Here is a 22,343-nt window from a genome sequence, read left to right as displayed (position 1 = left end):
GCTGAGTCACAATATCTGACACATTTGTTCCTTTTTTCCTGTGGGCCACGGATTCCAGGAAGGTTTTCCAGGATCCCACACTCCACGGGTGCTCAAATCTCTCTTATAAAATGGTTGTTTGCACAGAACCCAGACAGTCTCCAGAATATTTTTGAAAAGATTCATTTAAAACGTTTTTTAAAAAGATTTTTAAATTATGTGTATGTGCCTGTGTGTCGTCTGTGGGTTCGTACACATGAGTGTGGGTGTCCATGGAGGCCAGCAGAGGGCGTTTGAGCTCCTTGAACTGGAGGTACAGGTTGGTGTGAGCTGCCCAGTGTGGATTCTAGGAACCAACCAAACTGGGAACACTGGGAGAGCAGTACTTGCTCTTAACCACTGAGCCATCCCTCCAGCCCTCCCGGTTGTACTGTTAGTATTCTCTAGCGTACATACGGTGACATGTGGGAAATGCTATACAGAATAGTGGTCACAGTGGCCAGCAGAAAGTTCTATACATGCTCCGTCCAACACCTTCCCCTGCAAATACTTCCAGCACCTATGGGTCTAGACACAACCTGCTGCACTGTCTCATTGCCCCTCTCTGGCAACAGGGTTCTCACCTCACATCTTGACTACCTGCCCCTTCCCATCCCTACTATCAGGAAAAAAACATCATCTCCAACTGTGAATGCCGTTTCCTGCATCTCCTCACAAATTTGACTTGTTTTGGCACCCGTCCTTGCTTTTCCCTTTCCTGTCAAAATATTTAGTGTTTCTCTGTCAAAGCCTCATCCACTTTTAGCTGCTACCCCCTGTCTTTCACAGCCAGGCTTTTTGAAAGCTTGTTTTCGCTCCCTGTCTGCACTTCCTCTCACCTCAGCTCACTCCAGCACCATACTCTGGTTTCTGTTCGCTGGCTTTGCTGATGTCGCCTTTGATCTTGATTAATTCTGTCCTTGTGCTTTCCTGAAGTCTGTTTACTCTTTTAGTAACATCTTCATTTGGATACTTAATTCATCTGCTAGTGTCTTTTCCTGTTTACCGTTTATTTAAGGCTGTGATGTTTTCCTCTCTCTAATTCATTCCAGATGCCCCCCCCATACACCAATCCCCTCCCCCGCCTCCACAGACATTGTTTGGCTTCATTTCCTCTTTCATCTGAGTGTTCGGGTGAAAATTCTAACACTTCTGAGTAGCAGAATCTCTTGTTTTATGGCTTTGCCATCAATATTTATTCTGTGGCACTTGGGGCTGAGGAGATACTGGATTATTTTTAATCTAGGGGATTTTTAGAATTTCTCTGTGGCTTTCTGTACAGGCCAAGTGTCATGTCTATTCTCTTGGTAGCTTAAAGAGAAAGGATAGTTTCTGCTTCCAGGTTATAAAGCTCTCGGTGTTGACTAAGTCTGTATTATTAACTACATGGGTTTGTTATTGTTGTTGTTGTTGTATATGTGTGTGCATGTGTGCAGGAGAGCCTTCCTCTACTTCCTTTACTGCCTTAAGACAGGCTCCCTATCTAAATGGTAGCTTGCCATTTTGGTCAGTCTGACTAGCCCAGGAGCTCTCAAAATCTGTCTTAGTCTACTAATGCTACAGTTACAGGCATGTGTAGCTGTGCCTGGATCTTTTGTTTCTTATGTGGGTGCTGGGGGGTTGAACTCAAGTCCTCATACTTGCAGAACTTGGAGCTCTTACCCACTGAGCCATCTCCTTCCATGCTTTTGTTCTCTGTGACCCCAATAACTTAGAGAAGCATGAATAGAGGAAAACTTCCCCTTTTTTTCTGGATTGAGCCCCAGTTTGTTGCTCCTCCCTACATAGTGTAAGGGCAAAAGAGCCAGCTTTATGATTATTTCATAGCCAGGACACCACGAGGAGAGGATGGGAGGACTCCCACCTTGTTCTTGAGTAAGTACATGGTTCTGCTGGTGCTGATATAACAAACGACCCCACCTGGGCACCCTTAGCAATCGATGGAGGTTGAAAGTCTAAGATAAGCAAGGTCTTGGTTGTGTGGGTTTCTTTAAGGCATCTCTCCTTGGCTTGTGAGTGGCTGCCTTGTTGTTCTGTCCTCTCATGGCCTCCTTTCCCTCTCCCCCCTCCTCCCCCTCCTTCTCTCCCTCCCCTCTCCTCCTGTTTCTCTTCCTCCCCCTCCTCCTCCTTCTCCTCCTGTTTCTCTCCCTCCCCCTCTCCTCCTCCCTCTCCTCCTCTTCCTCTCCCTCCCCCATATTTCTCCCTCTCCCCCACATCTGCATGTGTACAACCCAGGTGTCTCTCCTTCTTACAATGATGCTTGTCTTATTAGACCAGGCTCCCATCCTTAGGATGAATGGTTCTGTCCCCAAATATTCACATTTGTGATTTGAGCTTCAACAGATAAATCGGGGGGGGGGGGCACAATTCAGTCTGTAACAACAGGGAAAGAGAGGGGCGCAGGCTTCTTTCTTATCCAACACCAGGTACGCTTCTTGCCAAGGGGAGACTCTTAAATTAGATTCATGTCTCCACTTGTTTAAATGGGTGCTTGCAGAACAAATTCATTTCAGTCACATGACAACTATTCCTTATGCAGCATCTGTTTCCAGACTCAGAGGTCTCTATCTGTGAGTCCTAGGTGTCAGATCCCTATTTGGGTTTTTCAGCCTCAAGCTGAGCATGCTCAGAACCACACCCATCACTTCTCATCCTCTTGTGAAGCCCCACAGCCTTTCAGTAAACCTATTTAGCCTGTGTCTGCAGTACTATCAGCATTATCAGTGGTCTGGGGCAGAAACTAAAGGATTGGGTAGGGAGGTCTGGCTCAGCAAATGCTAAATATTAAAGCCTAACTAGGAGCTCAGTTAGTAGTGAGCTCGCTTAGCGGTGCAGGGCCTGCATTCAGTCTCCAGCATCACAGAAATAGCAAGCATGGTGGTTCACATCTGTACTCCCAGGTGGGTCAGGAGGTCATCCTAAGCCACATGGCAAGTTTGAAGCCAGTCTAAGGTACAGGAGACCGTATCTCAAAGATAAACAAAACCCAATCAAGGCATCTCATCTTCTCACTTATACCCGAGGTTGTTCGTGGGAGGTGGGTGTATTTAATAGCAGGCAAGCTATTTAAATGGTTTGAAGGCTTCCTATAGGAGAGCATTAAGGAGGGGAGAGCCAGGGCTCTGCCCTATAAGCCAGAGCCACTGAGAAGCCTGGGGGCTGAGAAAGCAAGCACTGGGATTTATTAGAGATGACTGGACAGGAGAGGTGACAGAAGCAAGTAGCCACAGCTTGGAGGGCTAGGGAAAATCCCTTCATTGGCTGCTCTATCCTTCACTCGAGTGTTTAGGGGTGGGGCTGTGGGGGGGCGGGTTCTGTTCCTGAGAGTAGTTTGATCAGGGGAGGGTTCAGGAGATCAGGCTATTATCCTTCTGGGAAAGCTCACTGCTTTCTGTGGCTCTTGGGGAAGCCACAGCGTCTAGTGTCTCACATGGCACCTGATGTCTTATATTTTTGAAGTCTCAGTATATAACTGCCTGGATTCCATGTTTGGCCAGAACCCTTGAAAGGCAGGGTTTGTTTCTTCCTGAAGTACTGCTTCTAAATCATGTGTGGGTCTTTTTCAGCCCCAGAAGAGGTTTGGGAGCAAGCAGGGGCTTTCAGATAAGATATTCATTTCCTTCAATTAGCACAGACTGGGGGTGTGGGGCTGGGAAAGTGTGATGCTTAGTTTTAACTATCAGCTTGACACAATCGAGAGTCACCTGAGAGAAAGGCCTGTAAGAATGCCCATGGGGGATTATGCCATTGTTATGGAAGACCTCGCTCACTGTGTTGGGCACCATCGCGTGGGCTGGGGATTCTGGGTTGTCTAAGAGTGGAAAAATCAGGCTGAAAACTAGCATGCATATATGTGTTCATTCATTGCTCTCTGCTCTTGACTATGGATGTGAGGTAACTAGCTGCTTCAAGTCTCTGCCGCCTTGACTTCTCCCAGTGATGGACTGGAACCTGAAGGTGAAGCTCTAAGGGCTTCAGGAAGTGTAGGGAGCCTCCTTACAAACAGGGTTGTTGACAGAGGTTTTCTGTCCTGCCCAGTTCCTGTAGTCATTAAGTCCCAAAGAAATCACACAGAGGTCTTCATTAGTTATAAGATGATTAGCCCATTAGCCCAGGCTTTTTATTAACTCTTATAACTTATATTAGCCCATTATTCTTGTCTATGCTAGCCACGTGGCTTGGTACCTTATTGGGTGGGACAGTCACATCTTACTTCTTCTGTGGCTGGGTCATGACTGCAGGCTAGGACTTCCTTCTTCCCAGAATTCTCCTGTTCTCATTGACCCACCTCTACTTACTGTCTGGTTGTCCCACCTATACTTCCTGCCTGGCTACTGGCCAGACAGCGTTTATTTATATATATATAATTGACAGAATACAGACCATTGTCCCACAGCACTTTCCCCTCTTTAAAAAAAAAAAAAAACAAGAACTCTGAATCTAATATCCTTTGTTTAGCTTTCCTCCTGACCATTATCTATAACAACTTGTAACCAACATTCTAAACAAAGGAAAATAACCATAGTCCTTTTTGGGGGGAATGTGGGCATAGTATTCCAGGCTACTTCCTGCTGGTTGGGGGTGCTGATAATCTTATGGGGACCTAAAGAAAATTTAGAATTATGATCAAGTCCCAACTGGAGTATCCTGTGAGTCTTAATCATCCCAGGCAGCATCTTGAATCTGTTCTGGATGTAGAACTCAGACATCTGGGCCATCTTTTTCTACTGGAGATCTCTCAGGTGGTCTTCCTTGATCAAACCTGATTTTTCTTAACTCAAAATGAATCCACAGCCTCTCATTTCCTGTGGAAACAAAAGCAAAATCTCTTCTCCAAAGTAATATACCTTTTGACTTCAATTTTTGAAGACAAGGTATTTTTAAAATATCTACCTTGGATTAATTCATCAGCATTTATAAACAAATATCTTTTAGCAGCTGTTGCTCCTTCCTCAGCATTCAAACAATTCAAAGAGAACATAATAACACACAGTATCCAGACTCTCTGTATATTTTTCATCTTTATGTGGTTTTATTGTAACCTTTTTTTTTTTTTAATTTTTGGCTTTTTGAGACAGGGTTTCTCTGTGTATGTTTGGCTATCCTGGAATTCACTTTGTTGACAAGGTTGTCCTTGAACCCACAGAGATCTGCCTGCCTCTGCTTTCCAGGTGCTGGGATTAAAGGTATGTGCCACCACATAGGTTGTCCTTTATTGTTCTGCCTGGTTGTCCCTGTATCTCGTGAGAGTACCACAGTGAGTGGCTTTCAGATTTGTCTCTAGAGGAGGAATAGACTAAGCAAGCAAGAGCATTAAAATCAAATCAAATAATGAATATTGGCCTAGTCCACATAAATTTCGGAGAGGGAAGCCTAGGTTGGGGAGTTGTTGATCAGACTGACCTGTGGGTGTATCTGTATGAGACTGTTTTGGTCATTAATTGATGTAGGCAGGACTAGTTCACTGTGGACAGTAGCATCCCTAGGTGGTCCAGGGATATATAAGGAAGCTAGCTAAGCATGAGCCAGACAGCAAGTTAGAGAGTTGAGCCAGCAAGCAGTGGTCCTCTGTAGTTCCTGCCTTGTCCTCCCTCAGTGATGGACTGTGGCCTCAGAGTGTAAGCTGAAGTAAATCCCCCCGCATGTTGCTTTTGGATGGAGTGTTTTATCACAGTAGCAGAAGGGGCATGACAGGTGTCTTCCCTGGGTCTCAGAAGAAGAAGAAGAAAATCCAACATAATTCTCCAATTAAAAACTTCCCGCAATCAAATTTTCTTGAATCTCTGATGCCTGAAGCAATTTTTCTGTTACCATAACCCCAGAAGAAACAAATGAGCAGGGAGAAAACAGCAGCTAATGGCATGCTAAGTTCAATAGCCCATTCTTCTTCTTGGATCTGTGGGCCTGTGGCTCTGATTCTGAACCGCACGTCCGTCTGAGCAGAGCAGTGACATGCTTCCTGCTTGCAAAACGATTCATAATTTGTTTATTAGAACTACACAGACAAGTAGCTCCTGGTGTGCTCCAAAAAGGACCGAGACTTCCAGGCGCTCTGCCATCTGAAGATGCTTAAGAAGCAGTTAATTGTTCAGGCATCAGATGGCAAAAACCTGCAGGTAGGCAGATGGGTTCAGGCAAGAGAATTGCTGCCCACGGAACAATAGGTTAGAGGCTGGGCCAGAGGCAGGATTATAACAGGACTCCTGGGGCCAGGCAGTCTTCCCTCCTCACCGCTCTTTTTATCTTACAAGTCTCTTACCAGGCCCAAATGCTGCAGCAGTTTTGTGTCCATGCTGATTGCTGGAAAGTGCTGTTTGATCAGGCCCTGCATTTTCCTTCTGAGTCCCACTCTGCCAAGGATGGTTCTGAAAATACAGTTGGTGCTTAATGCATGTGTGTTGATTGGTTTTTGGAGCATTAGATGACCTCCAAGGGGCCACCAGGCAGTGATGAGTGACTGGAGTAGGGGAATCCAGTTCCCCCACCCAGAGAGGAGCCTATTCCCTCCTCTAGAGTGCTCCTGCTTCCATATACCTTCCTGCCCAGTCGTCCATGCTGAGTCCTGAGCCCGGCTGGCTGAGCAGTGCCTAGGGCCATGAGTCAGATGAAATCCCTCATTCCAGAGTTTACATTTCCAAGTGCTTCACTTTCTGCTGCCAACTCCAGCGAGTCTCTATCTGGGTTAGAAGGGGCAGAGCCATTTGGGATGTGAGTTCCCCAGAGACTGGCTTTGATTCTGAGAGTTTGGCTCTGTTATCATTTGAATATGAATATGGTCGAGTAGATTCTTGTGTTTGAATATTCGATCCCCAGTGGCACTTACTGAAGAAGTGGTGGACCCTTTGGGTGGTAGGACCTATGTAGAGGGAATGGGTTATTGGGGGTATTGGGGGTTATCTTCTGGTCTTGCTTCTGTATATTCTATACTTCTTGGTTTTCTGAGATGGGATGTGAACAAGTGCCTCATATTCTTGCTGCCATGGGCACAAGCTGCCCCCGATGCGGTACCCATCCTACCACGACGCGCTGTGTGCACTCAATCCATGAGGTAAAGGAAATCCTCCTTTAGGTTTCTCTTGTCAGGGATTTGGTAAGGAGAGAAATAATTAACACAGAATGTTCTAGAGCTGGTGAATGAAAAGGAATGCTCTAGTTGACCAGCTACTGTGAATTTATTCATTCAGCTGCTCCCTTCCTGTGGACTTCCTGGGAAGTCTTGGTCACTGTCTACACAGACAAGAACTTCCTGTAAACTGAGACACAGCTGAGGAAGATGTCGGGCATTTGGTCTCCAGAGATGAAGAGTGCATCCTCAAGGGACCAAGGAAAGGATGTGGGTTGCATCTCCAGCATATATAGCTCACATCCATGTCTTTACCAGGACCATTATAGAGAACTGTCCAGGAAGATGGAGACTAAGAAAGAAGGGGTCAGTGAGACAGAGAGGAGCAGGGCAGAGTGATGATCCTGGCTCCTGAGCAAAGGAAGGGTCAGGAACTGGTGGCTAGAAACAAGCCTGGAGTCACAGAGAAACTGCCCCAGGTACATGGTCAGATCCAGGCAGATGTGACTGGGTGACAGCCAGCTTATCATTAGTGAGTTTTCAGCTCTTGATGGGTCAGCATCACTGATATTGCAAAAGCAAACTCCAGAACTTTCGCAACAAACCTGAGGAACCTCTGTGGGCCTCCCAAGGTAACCTTTCACCATTGAGATTTGCTTGTTTTATTTTGTTTTGTTTTGAGACAGGGTTTCTCTATGTAACAACCTTAGCTGTCCTGGAACTAGCTCTTGTAGTCCAGGCTGGCTTTGAACTCACAGAGATCAACTACTTCTGTGCCTGAGTACTGGAATTAAAGGCGTGCGCCACCCGATTTGCGAAACACGAACAAGCCCATCTTTAGGTTGGAACTAAGGGATGGATACATGTGGGAAGAGTAGAATTTACTGACTGTCTTAGGGTTTCTGTTGTTATGAAGAGACACCATGGCCACAGCAACTCTTACTAAAGAAAACATTGAATTGGAGCCTAGCTTACAGTTCAGAGATTTAGTCATTGTTAGCATGGCGGCATGCAGGCAAACACGGTGCTGGAGAAGTAGCTGAGAGTTCCGTATCTGGATCCGAAGGCAGCAGGAAGAGAGAGTGAGCCAATAGACCAGGCTTGAGCTTCTCAAGCGCACCCCCTAGTGACACACTTCCTCCAACAAGGCCACACCTCCAATAATGCCATTCCCCATGAGTCTATGGGGCCATTTCCATTCAGACAGCCACATTGACCTCATACAATTTCAGAGAATGAGAAAGAGCCATTATGGTGCCTCCATTCTCCAGATGCATCTCTCCCAGTAACGTAAAACACCTGGAGCTGATCTCAGATCCTGATGCTCACAGCTGAGACTTTAAAGGTAAATACAGAGCTGGGAGGAGCCTTTAAGTACCTGTTTTCTTTATACAGCCCAAATGACATCCTGAGACGCTAATGTGCATGACCACGTGGTGGCTGAGTAGGGTGTGTGACAGGTGACACTCACAGCAGAGGAACTGGAGTCGCTGTAGGGCCTCAGCAAAGGCTATGGGGCTCACTGGGTAGCTCTGCTGATTGCAGGCGGCACCTCTGTTTCTCCTTGTGCTTGCTTGAGTTCTTTGAAGCCATGGGTCAGGCAGAGGACAAATGGGCTGTCAGGCATCCACTGTAGAGAGGATGCATAAACGAAATAAATCTGGCACAGCATCAGTGGGACCCAGGCTTGGCCAATAGCTGCTCTTGTGACCACGCCTCCCTGTGGGTTTTGCTTTCTTCACCTGTAAGGTGTGTGATGGAGACCCTGGGAGTTTATGAGGGAGCGAATGACGTGAGCATAAGTGTGTCCCGTGAGCTGCACGTGACCCGGCAGGATACTCTTTCCCTTCCAGAGACAGCGCCACAGCCCAGTACTTGGGTTTTGTGAATGACCTGACAGAAATGAGGCTATCATAAGTGATACCTGTGCCCTTCACTGGCTTTCAGACTAGTGGAACAATGGACCCCAAGAAATTGACTTCCCACTGTCACCCGACCCCCTCGCTCACTTTCCTCTCCATTTAGCTGTTTATTCAGAGCCCTCACGGCAAATACTTTCCGTGTTATTATATGTGATTGCCAGGTAAATAGGATGTTTACTGCAAGCAGGGGATGGAGAAAAGAGTTGGACCTGAGACATAAAACCACACTTCCCTATTTGGAGGGCTCTACAGGATCTCACGGAGTGAAAAGGGGAGAGCCCCCACCATCTCCTTTTAAAGATAATTTGGGATCTGTGCAATGTTTTTAATGGTCCTGGGGGTTGCGTCTAGGACCCTACAAGGCTAGGCAGATTCTGTACCACTGAACTATGTCTCCAACCTTTCCTCTTTTACTTCCCACTTGGAGACAAAAAAACTCACTAAGTTACCCAGGCTGACCTTGAACCCACTTTCTTGAGAGGCCCAGAAAGGCCTTGGGCTCGTGATCCTCTTGCCTTAGTGCTGGGATTGCAGGTCTGTGTCACCAGGCTCAGCTGGCATCTGCACAGTTTCTGGGCTCGTGCACCCTGCCATCTGTTGTCACCTCTCCTAAGGCTGAAGGCTTGTCTACTGAAGTGGCACAGGCAGATGTGGCTTTTCACCGTTAGTTTTTCTCCTCTGGCCCACAATCTCCGTCATGACATTAATATCTTAGAACCCCAGTTTCCTCATCTCTGAAATGGAAACATCAGCTGTGCTGGCTAGTTTTATGTCAGTTTGACACATGCTATAGTTATCTGAAGGAAAGGACCATCAACTGAGAAACTGCGCCCATACGATCAAGCTGTAGACCAGTCTGGAGGGCATTTTTCTTCGTTAGTGATAAAAGAGGGTCAAGCCAGTGTGGGTGGAGTCTTCCCTGGTCGGGTGGTCCTGGGTGCTATAAGAAAGCAGGCTGAGCAAGCCAAGGGTAGAAAGCCAGTAAGCCACACTCCTCCAGGGACCAGGCCCTGACATCCTTCAGTGATGAACTGTGATGCGGAAGCATAAGCAAAATAAACCCTTTCCTCCCCAGGCTGCTTTTGGTCATGGTGTTTAGCACAGCAATGACCACAGCCCTCCAGGATATTATGATCCCTTTATTGAAAATGAACACGCTCAGTTTTGGACGAAGAAACACCCAAACCAAGTGAATGTAACCCAATAGGGCAGTTCCTTTTTACAGAAAGGGTGAGCCATGACCCAAGTCAGGCTAGCAAACATGCGTAAGCAAGATGACCTCTGTCTTACTTGGCTGTTCCTCATTGGGTGAGGCTCAAACTCATAATCTTCTCCCAACTGGCTAATGTGGAAAGCAGTGATATACGGATAACAAAGGACTCAGTGGGAGGAGGAGAGGGGAGGAAGCAGGCACATAACATTTAGACCTGTTTGTAGGGCAAGACTGACCCTTCTCACACCCCCGATGACCTATAGGCGGTAGACACATACACAATATTACACATGACGGTCAAGGCCTGCCTTTGTGTGTGTGTGTGTGTAAAGAATTCTGAGAAGAGCTAGTGTAGTCATTGTTTTTCTCCTTGCTGTGACAAACACCTGACAGAGGACAGTTTACAGAAAGAAGGTTTGTTCTGGCTCGCAGTTTGAGGGGGTCATTCTGCGTCATGGCCAGAGAAGGTAGCAAGGAGGGAAGCTATGGAGGCCGAAGAAAGAGGTCAGCAGATCACACTGTGTCACAGTCCAGAAGCAGAGTGACAAGGAAGTAGGGCCAGATAAATAACGAGACTTTTCTGTGAGAATCCACAAATAAGAATTATCAGAGAGGGGGACCACGGGGGATGACTGAGGCAGAGAGAACAGGGAAGGCTGTGAACAGGGAATTGGTACGAACAACTGATCTTGAACTTGCATAGACAGACGGCAGGAGAGCAGGGCGTACCCTGCTGAGCCCAGGCCCTCTCCACCCTGTAGCAGCCTCTTCAAGAGTGGAAACAGAAATTCCTGCTAAAAGTCGGGTGTGTTAGCTCATGCCTGCAATCCCATCATTGTGGAAACCGAGGCAGGAGGATTTCCACGATTCTGAAGCCTGCTTCTTAGCATGTAGCGGACCAACCTGTCTTGTAATGTAAGATTCTTTCAAAAGAGGGCAGAGAGTGGCCCTGGAGAGATGGCTTAGCAGTTTGGAGTGTTTTCTGTTCTTGTGGGTAACCTCGGTTCAGTTCCCATCACCCACATAAACAACACACGGCTGCCTGTAACTCTGGTTCCAGAGAATCTGATACCATCTCCGGCCTCCCCAGGCACCTGTACACATGTGGTGCCAATAAACTCAGGAAAGCACACACACACATACACATAAATTTTAAAAAGAAAGGGGAAAAATGCGTCTAGAAGCAGGATCTACAGGCAGAATGGAGCTGCTCCCAGAATGGACCGCTCTGAGGGCCTCTCATAGGGGAGCTGCCTTTTAACTCTTCAAGCCCTTCCTTCTTCCCGGCAGGCCACCTCTTGAATATCTGTCTCTAATTGTGGCTACTGGGCTATAAGGTGCTTTTCATTCTGATCATAACAAGATGCTGCTTGGACTTTGCCCCGTAGCCATGGCAACCACAGCAGGACAATACAGTGGTAGCCAGGTCTCTGGTGATGATAATGACACCACCGATACTCCCTAGAGAGGGTCAGGAGACCCGCCCCTGGTATTCCAGCTATTCTTCCCTCCCCTAGCTGCAAGTGGTCTTGGGAGATGCTAGAGAATACAGAAGCGAAGATGATACAGCTTCCACAAGGTCACTCTTGGTGACGGGTTGGGACTTCGTGGTGATGCAGCTGTTTGGGGTCACACATGCTTCTGTACACAACCCCTCTCTGTAAGAAAGACCACAAACAAAGAAAATAAAAAACAACAACAAAAAAACCTCATGCTCTCGCCAAGTTAGGTTTTGGTGAAATCATGTTTTGATCTGTCATTGGTGCTTTCTGGGGTGCCTGGACATGGGTTTACATCTTTCCAGGAAAAGCCCTCAGGATAGAATGCCCTTGGGAAACAAGGTTGTTTCCCCTCCAGATCAGGTCCCTCAGACCTTTAGATCTAGAGTTCTCTTTGTTCTCTCTCTCTGGACACAAGGGGGCAGCAGAGCTCTGAGCTTAGCCGGCTGCAGGGTCACTGTGGGCGGGAGGATTCTTCCTATTTTGCTAGTTCACTGCTTGATTATTTGCCGGCAGCCACCCTCTTGTCCTCCTAGATCTCAGCCTCTGAATAGGGTAATCAGGAAGAGTAGGGCTGCAGGCAGCACAGAATATCCTGACCTTCACTTGAGCATATGCAGTATTCATTCCCCTGCCTCCGCAGAAGCTAAAGCCCAGGAAACCTCGTCCCCTGCTGGGAATGTGTCCCAAATGACATACCAGAGCAGAGTCTTTTCACCAGCCCTCAAACTTCCCCAAAACCATGAAGTTGGGGCCCAGTAGGTAGGGTGTAACCAGCTCATTAGATCTATTCTGTGGTTGTTAAGGCTGTGTGTTGTCCATGAGGCAGCGAAAGATAGGTCCCTCCAAACGTTTATTTGATGGAACATTGATCATCGCAATACAATTCGGTAAGTTCAGTGAGAAAGATGTTCAGGACCATGCGGAGCCCAAAGGTGGAGAAGAGGGATGGCAGAGGCTTCCTGGAATTAATGCCCAGGCTAGGTTTAAAGGACAAATCAAGCAAAAGTGGGGGGAGGGAAAACTTTTCAGGGAAGGGGCCAGACAGTGGGAGCAGGAGATCAAAGTTAAGAAACCAAACGGGACAGGCGGGCGGGGCCGTTGAGAGAGTTCCAGTTCAAGCGTCAGTCCCTTAGTGTCGCAACCAAGAATAGACATCTGCTCCAGGAGTTGGCTCTGTGCCTCTTCAGGGAGTTGAAAGGGCTTTCCAAACAGCTTGGTGCAATTCCCTGCATGCTTTGTTGAACTAACAGTGCAGGAAAAGGCAGCGGGGCTGAGGAAAGTTGGGAAGGAGAGTGGGAAGCCAGGGAATGGATTCTAGAGTGGTCCTTTTCCTTGTATATGGGTGCGGTGCTTTCACTCCCTGGTGCCGAAATTAGGAAATCTGCAAACTAGGAACCGACAGTGAAATTGGCAAAGGAGGCTGACTGACTAAAGAGACCTGTACCTCGTTCAATAGAAACAGTCTCGAAAGTGAAAACAGAAAAACTGAAACCTGCTTAATTAGGTTACAACAAAATTAGGTTATTGATTAGGGAAAGTTATCTTTTGATGATGACAAACTGAACAGGTTGGCCGGTCAAAAAGAAATATCCGCAACAGGTAAGAGCCAGTGACTTGATACCTGCTAGAAGACACAGCAACAGCGAGATCTCAAAGGCCAAAAGGAGAAAGTGTATGAGTAAGGAATTTCCAGAGGAAATTTTGACAGCTAGCGAGAGTGGGTTTTTTGTTTTGTTTTTAAGTGTTTAACTTTCGCCAGTTTTCTTCATTTTTGAGAATGGACTGAGGAGAAGTTGCACAGGTAGACTGTTTCTCAACCCCTCTGTCTCTAGGGATCAGCGGATGACCCCACATGGGCCAGATTCTACAGCCTCCTGATCCACTCCATTTTCTCCCCTTTCCTATAGCCCTAACTCTGGGACCCTGATCATAGCCACACAGGAGAAGAACTCTGAAAGCCTAATGGCCCCAGGCTGCCTCCCAAGACTCCACCCATTCCCTGGTCTCTGATAGGGATAAACACTTACCTTGTAAAGCCTGTCATCTGTAGGGCTCACTGTTGTGTTTGGGTAAACTCACTGATATGCAAGCTTAGCTATAGTCAAATTTCTCAGGGAAAAGCAAAATATTTTAAAGTATGTAGCTATCTTTATTTTTAATCAGAAAAAAATAGTAGATTATTTTAAGAATGAAGGTCGAGGAGCTCAGACATAGTGATGCAGAACCAGGTGGGGATGTTGACTGGGGTGGCCTTGCTGGGGCAATCTAGTGGATAATCTAGGATTCAGCTCTCCCCCTCCTGTTATCCCATGTAAATTCCGGTGCAGGTCTGTGCAGAGGAGACATGGAAGCCTGGGGAACCATTCTTTGGGGGCATGGGAAACAATCTAGCGGCCGTCACCGAAGGACTGGATAGATGGAGGGTACGGATCATGGAGAGCTGTGCAGTGATGAGATGCAGTGAACCTTGTGCACAGAGAGCCATTAAATAATGGAGGAGCCAGCAAGGTGGCCCAGTGGGTAAAGGTGCTTGCAACCAGGAATGATGTAATAAAAATGTAAAAATCTATCTCTCTCTATGTACATTAAACATCTCAGAATGTCTGCCTGTCTGAATGGAGCTGGGATGGGAAGAAAGACAAACATCAGATGGCTGGGTTTGCCTCCCTTTCCAGTTCTTTGTTCATCAGCTCTCTGGCAAAAGACTGCACAGTCACAACATCCACTTGGAGGTCTGGTTTTCTTGAGAGAATCTGATTTCCAACAAGTTATCACTTCTCTCTTTATTTCTTTTCTAAGTCTGTGTTCATCCTTCAGTGCCTTTTCTGATTTAATAGACATTTTCTTTTAATCATCTGACCTCGTTGTTTTTTGTTTTCAGAAACAAAACAATAAAAGAAGAAGACAAGATAAAATCCAACCTTGGTCCTCAACATCCTCTACTCAGAATATAAAGCTGTTTGCTTTTGACACAGACAAGGCGGGGAGGGAAAAAACACTGAAATAACATTGTGTCTGCGCAGCATTCGTAGGAACAGGACAGGTGCCCCTGGTAGGCATTTATTCTACCACTGCAGTAATTAGCAAGAATCAAGACAGAAATCACTGGAACAGGGCCTGGGGCTCGTTGGTAGAATGCTCATCCAGCCTACGTGAAGGCCTGGGTTCATCCGGAGCACAGCACAAGTGCTGTGGCCCTCGCCTGTGATCCCAACACTTAATAGGCACAGGCATGAAGAGGAGAGCAAGGCCAGCATTAGAGGTCAGCTTGTGCTTCGTGAGACCCTGTCTCAGAATGAAGAAGGATGGAAAAAAAGAAAGGAGAAGGGCGGTGGGACAGGAAGAGACCATTAGAACAGAGAGAAGAGCTGAAAGACAGGGTGTTGTGTAAGCACAGGCCGCAGTGTCACGCTGGGAGGAAAAGAGAGCAGAAAAATCCAACTAGCTCAAGGCCCCAGCTTCTGCCTTCTGGGAACTTAGGAAACGCTGCCCCAGCTGTTCTGGACTTTGGCATTGCATCTGCCAGGCACACATGGTACCTAGGCAACCATCCGCAGCATGGCCTCTGCCAAAAGCCATGACCCCAACTGTCCTCTCTACCCGTCACAAATGACAATGAGGGCGGAGCTGGAAACTGGCCTGGTTTAGCTCAGCTAACTTGTCCAAGTAGCCCTCGGCTGTCCCTCTCCCAAGCCAAGCAGCTCTCCACTTACAGCGGTCCTCTGCCTCGTACCCACAAGGGATCATTTTCAGGGCTTGTGGGAAGCAGCTCAGGATATTTCGTAGCCACTTTAAAACTTTGAGGTGTGATTATTAAGCAGATATGTAGAGTTTCTAGCTGAATCTCTGACTGTATATCCTCATCCTGAGCCCTGTGAGCGTGCACACTGTTGGAGACGCAAGAAGGTGGTGGTCTCTGAACACACAGTAACGTCTCCTGTTAGGTGGGTCACCGCCTTGTGGACTGCAAAAAAACATGGTTCCCCCGCCATCCTGCAAGGAAAGCTACTCTCACCAAATGGAGCCGTCAGAATCACGGTCAGGCCTTGTGGGGCCACCTCACATCTGATGGCTTAGTATCCCTAAGAAATTGTTTATTATTACCTACGAGGGACATGGAAGGCTCCTAGGGTGTTGGCTCTTCTGATTGGCTCCCAGATTGCTGGCTCTGCTTTCTGATTTCAGGAGTTATTTACTCTGGCTCTAGTTTGGAATTCTAACCTCGGTCCATATTAGCATGAATTATAGTTTACACAGAGAACCAGAAGTCTCGGTTGACATGTCTCTGCAATATGAATGAACCCTTGCTTCCATCAAGCTGGCTCACAGTTGCTGGGGTGTGCATGAGGTGTGGGTCTTTTTGGAACTAAGTGGGTGGGAACCATGGAGTTTCAAAAGAAAACTCATTCCCTTGGGGCCTGCATCTGCCCCACACCCTCTGGGACCTCTAGTCTGAAGCAGGATTGGTTCTCTCTGCCCCAGCAGCATTTTCTGTACCTCTTGCCTCAGTCCTGGCCACATGTTGTTTTTGGTTTGTTTTGGTTTGTTTTGGTTTTTTAAAGCAGGATTTCTCTGTAGCTTTGGAGCCTGTCCTGAAACTAGCTCTTGTAGACCTGGCTGGCCTCGAACTCACAAAGATCCACCTGCCTCTGCCTCCCGAGTGCTGGGATTAAAGGTGTGCCCCACCACCGCCCGGCTCCTGGTCACATGGTTTTAAAGCTTTATTTTACTTCTGTTTATATGTATGCATGTGTCCGTGTGTGGGTATGTGCTGGTACCCACAGAAAGAGACCGGAAGAGGATGCTAGATACCCTGGAACTGGAGATACAGGTGGTTGGGTACTGACCACGGTGGATTTGGGTAAATAAACAGGGGTCCTCTGCAAGAACAGTGCAAGTTGTAACCATTGAGCCTCTTTCCGGCCCAATGACCCCAGGTCTGTTGAGATGCTTATTCCATACTGCTGAATAGTGGGTTTGATCCCACTGGGTCAGACAGCAAAAAAAAAAAAAAAAAAAAAAAAAAAACCAAAAACACACAGAGAGGAAATTTGGGGGGACCTGTATTATCTTTCAGGACCCTTGAACTCTAAATCTGTTTGTCTGGGATGACTGCATTTGGGCATACTGGATTTTGGCAGTGGTGATTTGCTTGTTCTTGAGGCATGGGGACCGTCTAATTAGAGTTTGAGAGAAAAAACGACAGGGCAGGCAAGCTGTAAATCCCAGTAGCTGCTGGGAGGAGGACAGAGAGAAGAGAAAGTCATGGTGTTGAGTTCGAGTCAGCAGTGGAAGACTGAGAGCAGCTGTATAGAAGAAGGTGGGGTGTGTTGTGAGCTCCACAGAGAACCTCCCAAGGGAGAAAGCCAAGAACCAGGGCCAGTAGGCCTAGGATTTTGATTGGCCTCCAAGGAAGAGACAGAAAAAAACAAAAACAAAACACTTTTCAGGCAGATCTCAGAAAAGCAGGCAGGCTTGGCCATGAATACCCACAAGCAACTGAACACAGGATCCCTAAACACAGGAACAAAAACCCTATCAAATACAGAGCATGAGACAGAAAATTCCACACCACTTCCACATAAAGATGGCTATGGGACACCCTCTGGTGGAGCATGGCTCCTCCTTCCTGCAGCTGGCACTCAGGAATCATCCTCTATGTGACAGCTGACACTTGTTGCTTTTCCCTGTAGCCTTTTGGCCTTTCTAAACAGTACAGTGTGCTTTTGGCTGCTTTAAGCTTTGCAGAAAGGGAATCTACGAGGACTTCCTGTGATCGGCTGCTCTCACCCCACATCATTTGGAGAATTTCCAGCTGTCATTTACTGCTTTAGTTGCGGCTTATTCCTAGCTGATTTTCTCTGCTGTTGCTGGACGGTTATACTGTTTCCAGTTGGGGCTGTCATGGTTCATCTTCATTTTCCATTTGATCAGATTTGGAATCGCCCATGAGACCTAAGTCCGGATGTGTCCCTGAGGACATTTCCTGAGAGGTTTAACTAAAGCCGAGAAGACTCACTTAGGGTGTGGGCACACCATCCCATTGGCTGGTGTCCTGGGGCAAACAAACAAAGGGGAAAAGTGAGCAGACCACCAACATTCATCTCTCTCTGCTTCCTGTTTGTGGGCACAATGTGACCAGCCACATCGCACTCCTACCACCAAGCCTTCCTGCTGTGATGGACTGTGTCCTCTCCAACTGTGAGCCAAAACCAAACACTCCTTCTGTAAGCTGCTTTTGACTGGCATTTAGTCACAGCAACAACAGCACATAACGTAAAGGGGCTGTTCCAAACAATGCTGTAAGGAACACTAGATACGTGCTGTTTTTCCTCTGGGTACGTACCTGGTAATGCAGTCTCTGGAGCTGGTGTTATGCACACATTCTTGTCTACTGTTAATGTGCGTGATTCATTCATTATTCTGTTCTCTGAAAATGCAGGATAATATGTTTTGGCAAGGTCCTGGGTTCTGGTCACACGTCACTTGGACCAGTTTGATGGATGTGAGGTAATACGTCACTATGGCTTAAATTACATTTCATTGATGAAATTAAGTATCACTCTGTAGATTTGTGGGCCATTCCTTTGTTATTAAATGTCTTTTTGAGTCTTCTCCTTTTGTCTTTATCTTCTTTGGGGTTTCAGGTGTGTCTCATAAAAATCTGTATCCAAACCAGGTTGGGTAATGCATGCTTTAATCCCAGCACCTGGGAGACAGAGGCAAGCAGATCTCTATGAGTTTGATGCGAGCCTTTTTTACCTAGCTAGACCATGTCTCAAAAATCCAAAAATAATAAGTAAATGAAATCCCAGTTTATTGTCAGCTTTATGTGTCTAGCTTTTCTGTCTGTGAATGGTCCTTCTGCCATTAACATGCTTTTGGAACAGATACTTTTAGCTGTCACATACTCAAATTTATAAATATTTGACTTACTATTAATGGTTTTTGCATCTGATTTAAGAAATTCTTCCTGACACCCAAAGCTATGAAGACATTCTTGTATATCACCCTCTGAATCTTCAGACTTTCGCTGCTCATGTATAGTCGGTTAATAAGACTTAATTGATTCCCGCTCACAGTGAGGTGGGGCTCTCATTTCCTTCTCCTCCCTGCAGATACTCAGCCAGCCCAGTGCTATTTATTGCAAGTCTGTCTCTTTCCCTGCTGATCCGAGCCACCACCCATGCATACATCAAATGTCCACAGGAAGGGTCTGTCCACAGCCCCTCCATTCTGCTCCATGGATGGGTCTATTTATCAAGTCCAGTGCCAATACCACTCGGCCTTAATGGTGATAGCTCTCTAATAAGTATTTATATCTGGTACAGCGGGTCCTCCCACCTTATTCTTCTTCTCCAAGAGTACCCACTCTTGGCCCTTGGCACTGCCATATAAATTTTAAAACCAGCTTGTCAAGTTCTAGAAAAAAAAATCTATTGGGATTTTAATTGGGATTTTACTGAGTCTATAAATCAATTTGGAGGGAAATGACATCTTTACAATGTTAAGCTGTCTACTCCACAGAGTGGTGTTTTTCTCCATTTATCTAGGTCTTAAATGTCTTTCGATAAAACTTGATAATTTGCTCCATTAATGTCCTGTATATATTTTGTTGTAGGTTCTTCATAGTTTTTAATGTCACCATGGGAAAAGCTGATTTTGAACTTAATTTTATAATGGCTGCTAACTGAAAAGAAATTTAATTTTGTCAGTTGATTTTGTGCCCAGAAGTTTTGCTTCTTGTTTTCATTCTGACATATGTATAGTTACTTTTCATTTCCTATATAGAACACCGTGTTGACAATGGATTCTCCTCCTTTCCTTCTTATTGTTTTATTTCTCCCTTTACTTTTCTTATCTCCTATATTTCCTGTACTTCTGGTAGAATTTTTGTTAAAATTGGTAAAACTGTTGCAGGATGTGGTTGCTCATGCCTTTCATCCCAGTACAACTGGAGACAAAGGCAGGAGGACCTCTCTCTATGAGTTCAAGGCCGGTCTGGTCTACCTAGCAAGTTCTAGGACAGCCAGGGCCTCAAAGAGTTCCCCGTCTCAAAAACAAGCAAACAACTGGGCGGTGGTGGCACACGCCTTTAATCCCAGCACTCAGGAAGCAGAGGCAGGTGAATCGCTTTGGGTTCGAGGCTTCCCTGGTCTACAGAGCGAGTTCCAGGACAACCAGGGCTATCTAGAGTTACCCTGTCTCAAAAAACAAAAAACAAAAAACAAGCAAACAAATAAACCAACTGAAAACCTTGATAACTCTTAAACCAGGCATCTCTGACCTCAGATTGAAGAGAAAGCTTTCATACGCATGCTCATTTAGCTCATTTAGCTGGTGCATCGTCTTTCCCAGTAGACTCAAGAAGCCTCTTTCCATCCCCAGCGAGAGAGGAGTTGTTGTTGTGAACGGATACTGAATCTGAGCTTTCCTAGATTCTTTCGTATCTATTGAGTAAGTCCAGCGGTCTCTCCTGTATGTGCAAATGTGAGGGCTAGTACTCACTGGAGTTTTAATTGTTAGGTTATTGTGTGTCACAGGCATGAACTGCCTTGGTTGTAGTGTAGCTGTCGCGAGAACGGGCCTTTGAACTGGGCCTGCTCTAAAACGGGGCTGTGGCCCAGGCAAAGAACCGAACCTCTAATGCCCCGGTCTCCTCATATGCGGACACTGAGCCAACAGCCCTAACTCACAGAAGGTTTAGACAAGTGTGCCAAATGCTTCAGGAGTCCTCGTCATATATTAAGCACCATGGAAGTTTTCGTGGTTTTCCTGACTAGACAATTTAATTTGAAATTTTTGTACGCGTAATTTTTAGTTTGTGATTTTTGATAAATCACCTTGGTATTTAGATTTTTCCTAAACTTAGAAACTTATAAGCATAGTTGTTGAATAATTTTATGTGGTTGTAACTTAGCCTTTCCTTCCCTTTTCTCCCTTCTTCCCTTCCTCCCTCCCTCTCTTCCTCATGTGTGTGCGTGTGTGTGTGTGTGTGTATGTGCGTGCGTGCGTGTGTGTGTACATATGCGTGTGTGTGTGTGTGCGTGCGAGTGCGTGAATGCTAATGCCCCAGCACATGTGTAGCGGTCAGAAGACAAATTGAAGGAGTTGGTTCTCTTCTTCCTTCGCGGGTTCCAGGGGTTGATCTCAGATTGTTAGTCTTGGAGGCAAGCTGACCTAGTGAGGCATCGCATCAGGACTGAATATAATTTTCAGTTTGAATTATTGAAGAGTTAGAGCATTATCTAAAATTTGTCGGTGTTGTACCTTCAGTTAGGAATTTATAAATCTAAATTCTGTAATGTGTTGGCCTAAAACTAGCTGTAGAATCTTATTATCACTTAAATATCTGTGCTCCTGTTTAATCGGGAGGCGGTTCTCTTTTAATGAGTAAATGCAGTGGCAGGATCCTATTCTCCTTCCTGACAATGGAGTTAGGGAACTTGGCTCTTTCTATCGCCTTGATCATTTGGAAAGGTTAGAATGAAGCTGTGTTTAGTAGATGAGCACAAAAAAAAAAAAAAAAAAAAAATCGATGTGCAGAGAGTAGAGGCCTCTAGCCCCGCAAAGACAGGCAAAAGGACACAGAAACAAGGGAAGATAACTCAGCTGCCTGAGGGGTTTTGGTTCACACCGACCTGTTAGATTTCCTGAAATTTGTTTTCATTTTATATTATCAGCCAATTTTTTTCATTTTGAGATGGGGGTCTAACTTGTAACCTGTGGGCCACCCTCCATTCCCAGCCTCAGTGGAGATTCTCTGAGGGAGTTTCTGGGCCTTGTGACAAAGATCCCTGGCTTAATCATGACCCATGGGATACCAGGCACTTGCTGCTTTTGCATTTGCTGTAGCAACTCAGGCTGCTTAATCAGACGCTATTTTGAGCAGCTACTCCGTGGAGCAGCTCATGATGTAGAGCAGGAAATATAAAGACTGGAGGCATCGTCCTTAGTCTACTGGTCACTTGGTTTGTCATTTCTATAAGAGTTTGGGGAGAAATAATTGACAGACAAAACCAGGAGCAAATCCACGCTGCTACAAAAATCAAGTCCTCAGCTGGGCAGGGTGAATTCTAATTGGTAATGCAAGCCCAGGAAGGGAAACTGAAGGGATTCTTTAAGGAAGTTGAGATTTCAGGCTTACTTTGAAATAACTGGCAGGCTTTTAATTCTTGGAAGCAGCAGGGAGGCTTGGGGGAAGCTGAGCAGTGATAGGAGTCAGACGAGCCACAGACGCAGCGGGCTGACCTTGAACTTGCTATGTAGCCAAGGGTGAGCCTGAACTCCCGACTCTGCCTCCTAAGTGCTGGAACTGCAGGCTTGCACATCATGCTAGATTTATGCAATGCTGGGGGAAAATCAAGCCTCAGGGCTAATGCAGGACAGGCAAGCGCTTTACCAACTGAGTTGTATTGTCAGCCCTTAACCATGTTTGATTGATTTAATGTTCAAACATTCTTAAGAATATCTTTTATTTATTCACGACAACTTCATTCCTTCTTATAATGTATCTTGATCGTACCTACCCTCAACTACTTCTTACCACCTCTTACACATCCCCCTCCCATGTTCACGACCCCATTGAGCCCTATTAGTGCTGCCTGCTGGGGTGTCGCCCGATC

Source organism: Microtus oregoni, unplaced genomic scaffold, assembly GCF_018167655.1.
Source record: "Microtus oregoni isolate MIOR12 unplaced genomic scaffold, Mior012 000055F_ref0000237, whole genome shotgun sequence".
Lineage (NCBI taxonomy): Eukaryota > Metazoa > Chordata > Mammalia > Rodentia > Cricetidae > Microtus > Microtus oregoni.
The sequence above is the reverse complement of the archived record's forward strand: the minus strand, read 5'-3'. Positions refer to the sequence as shown.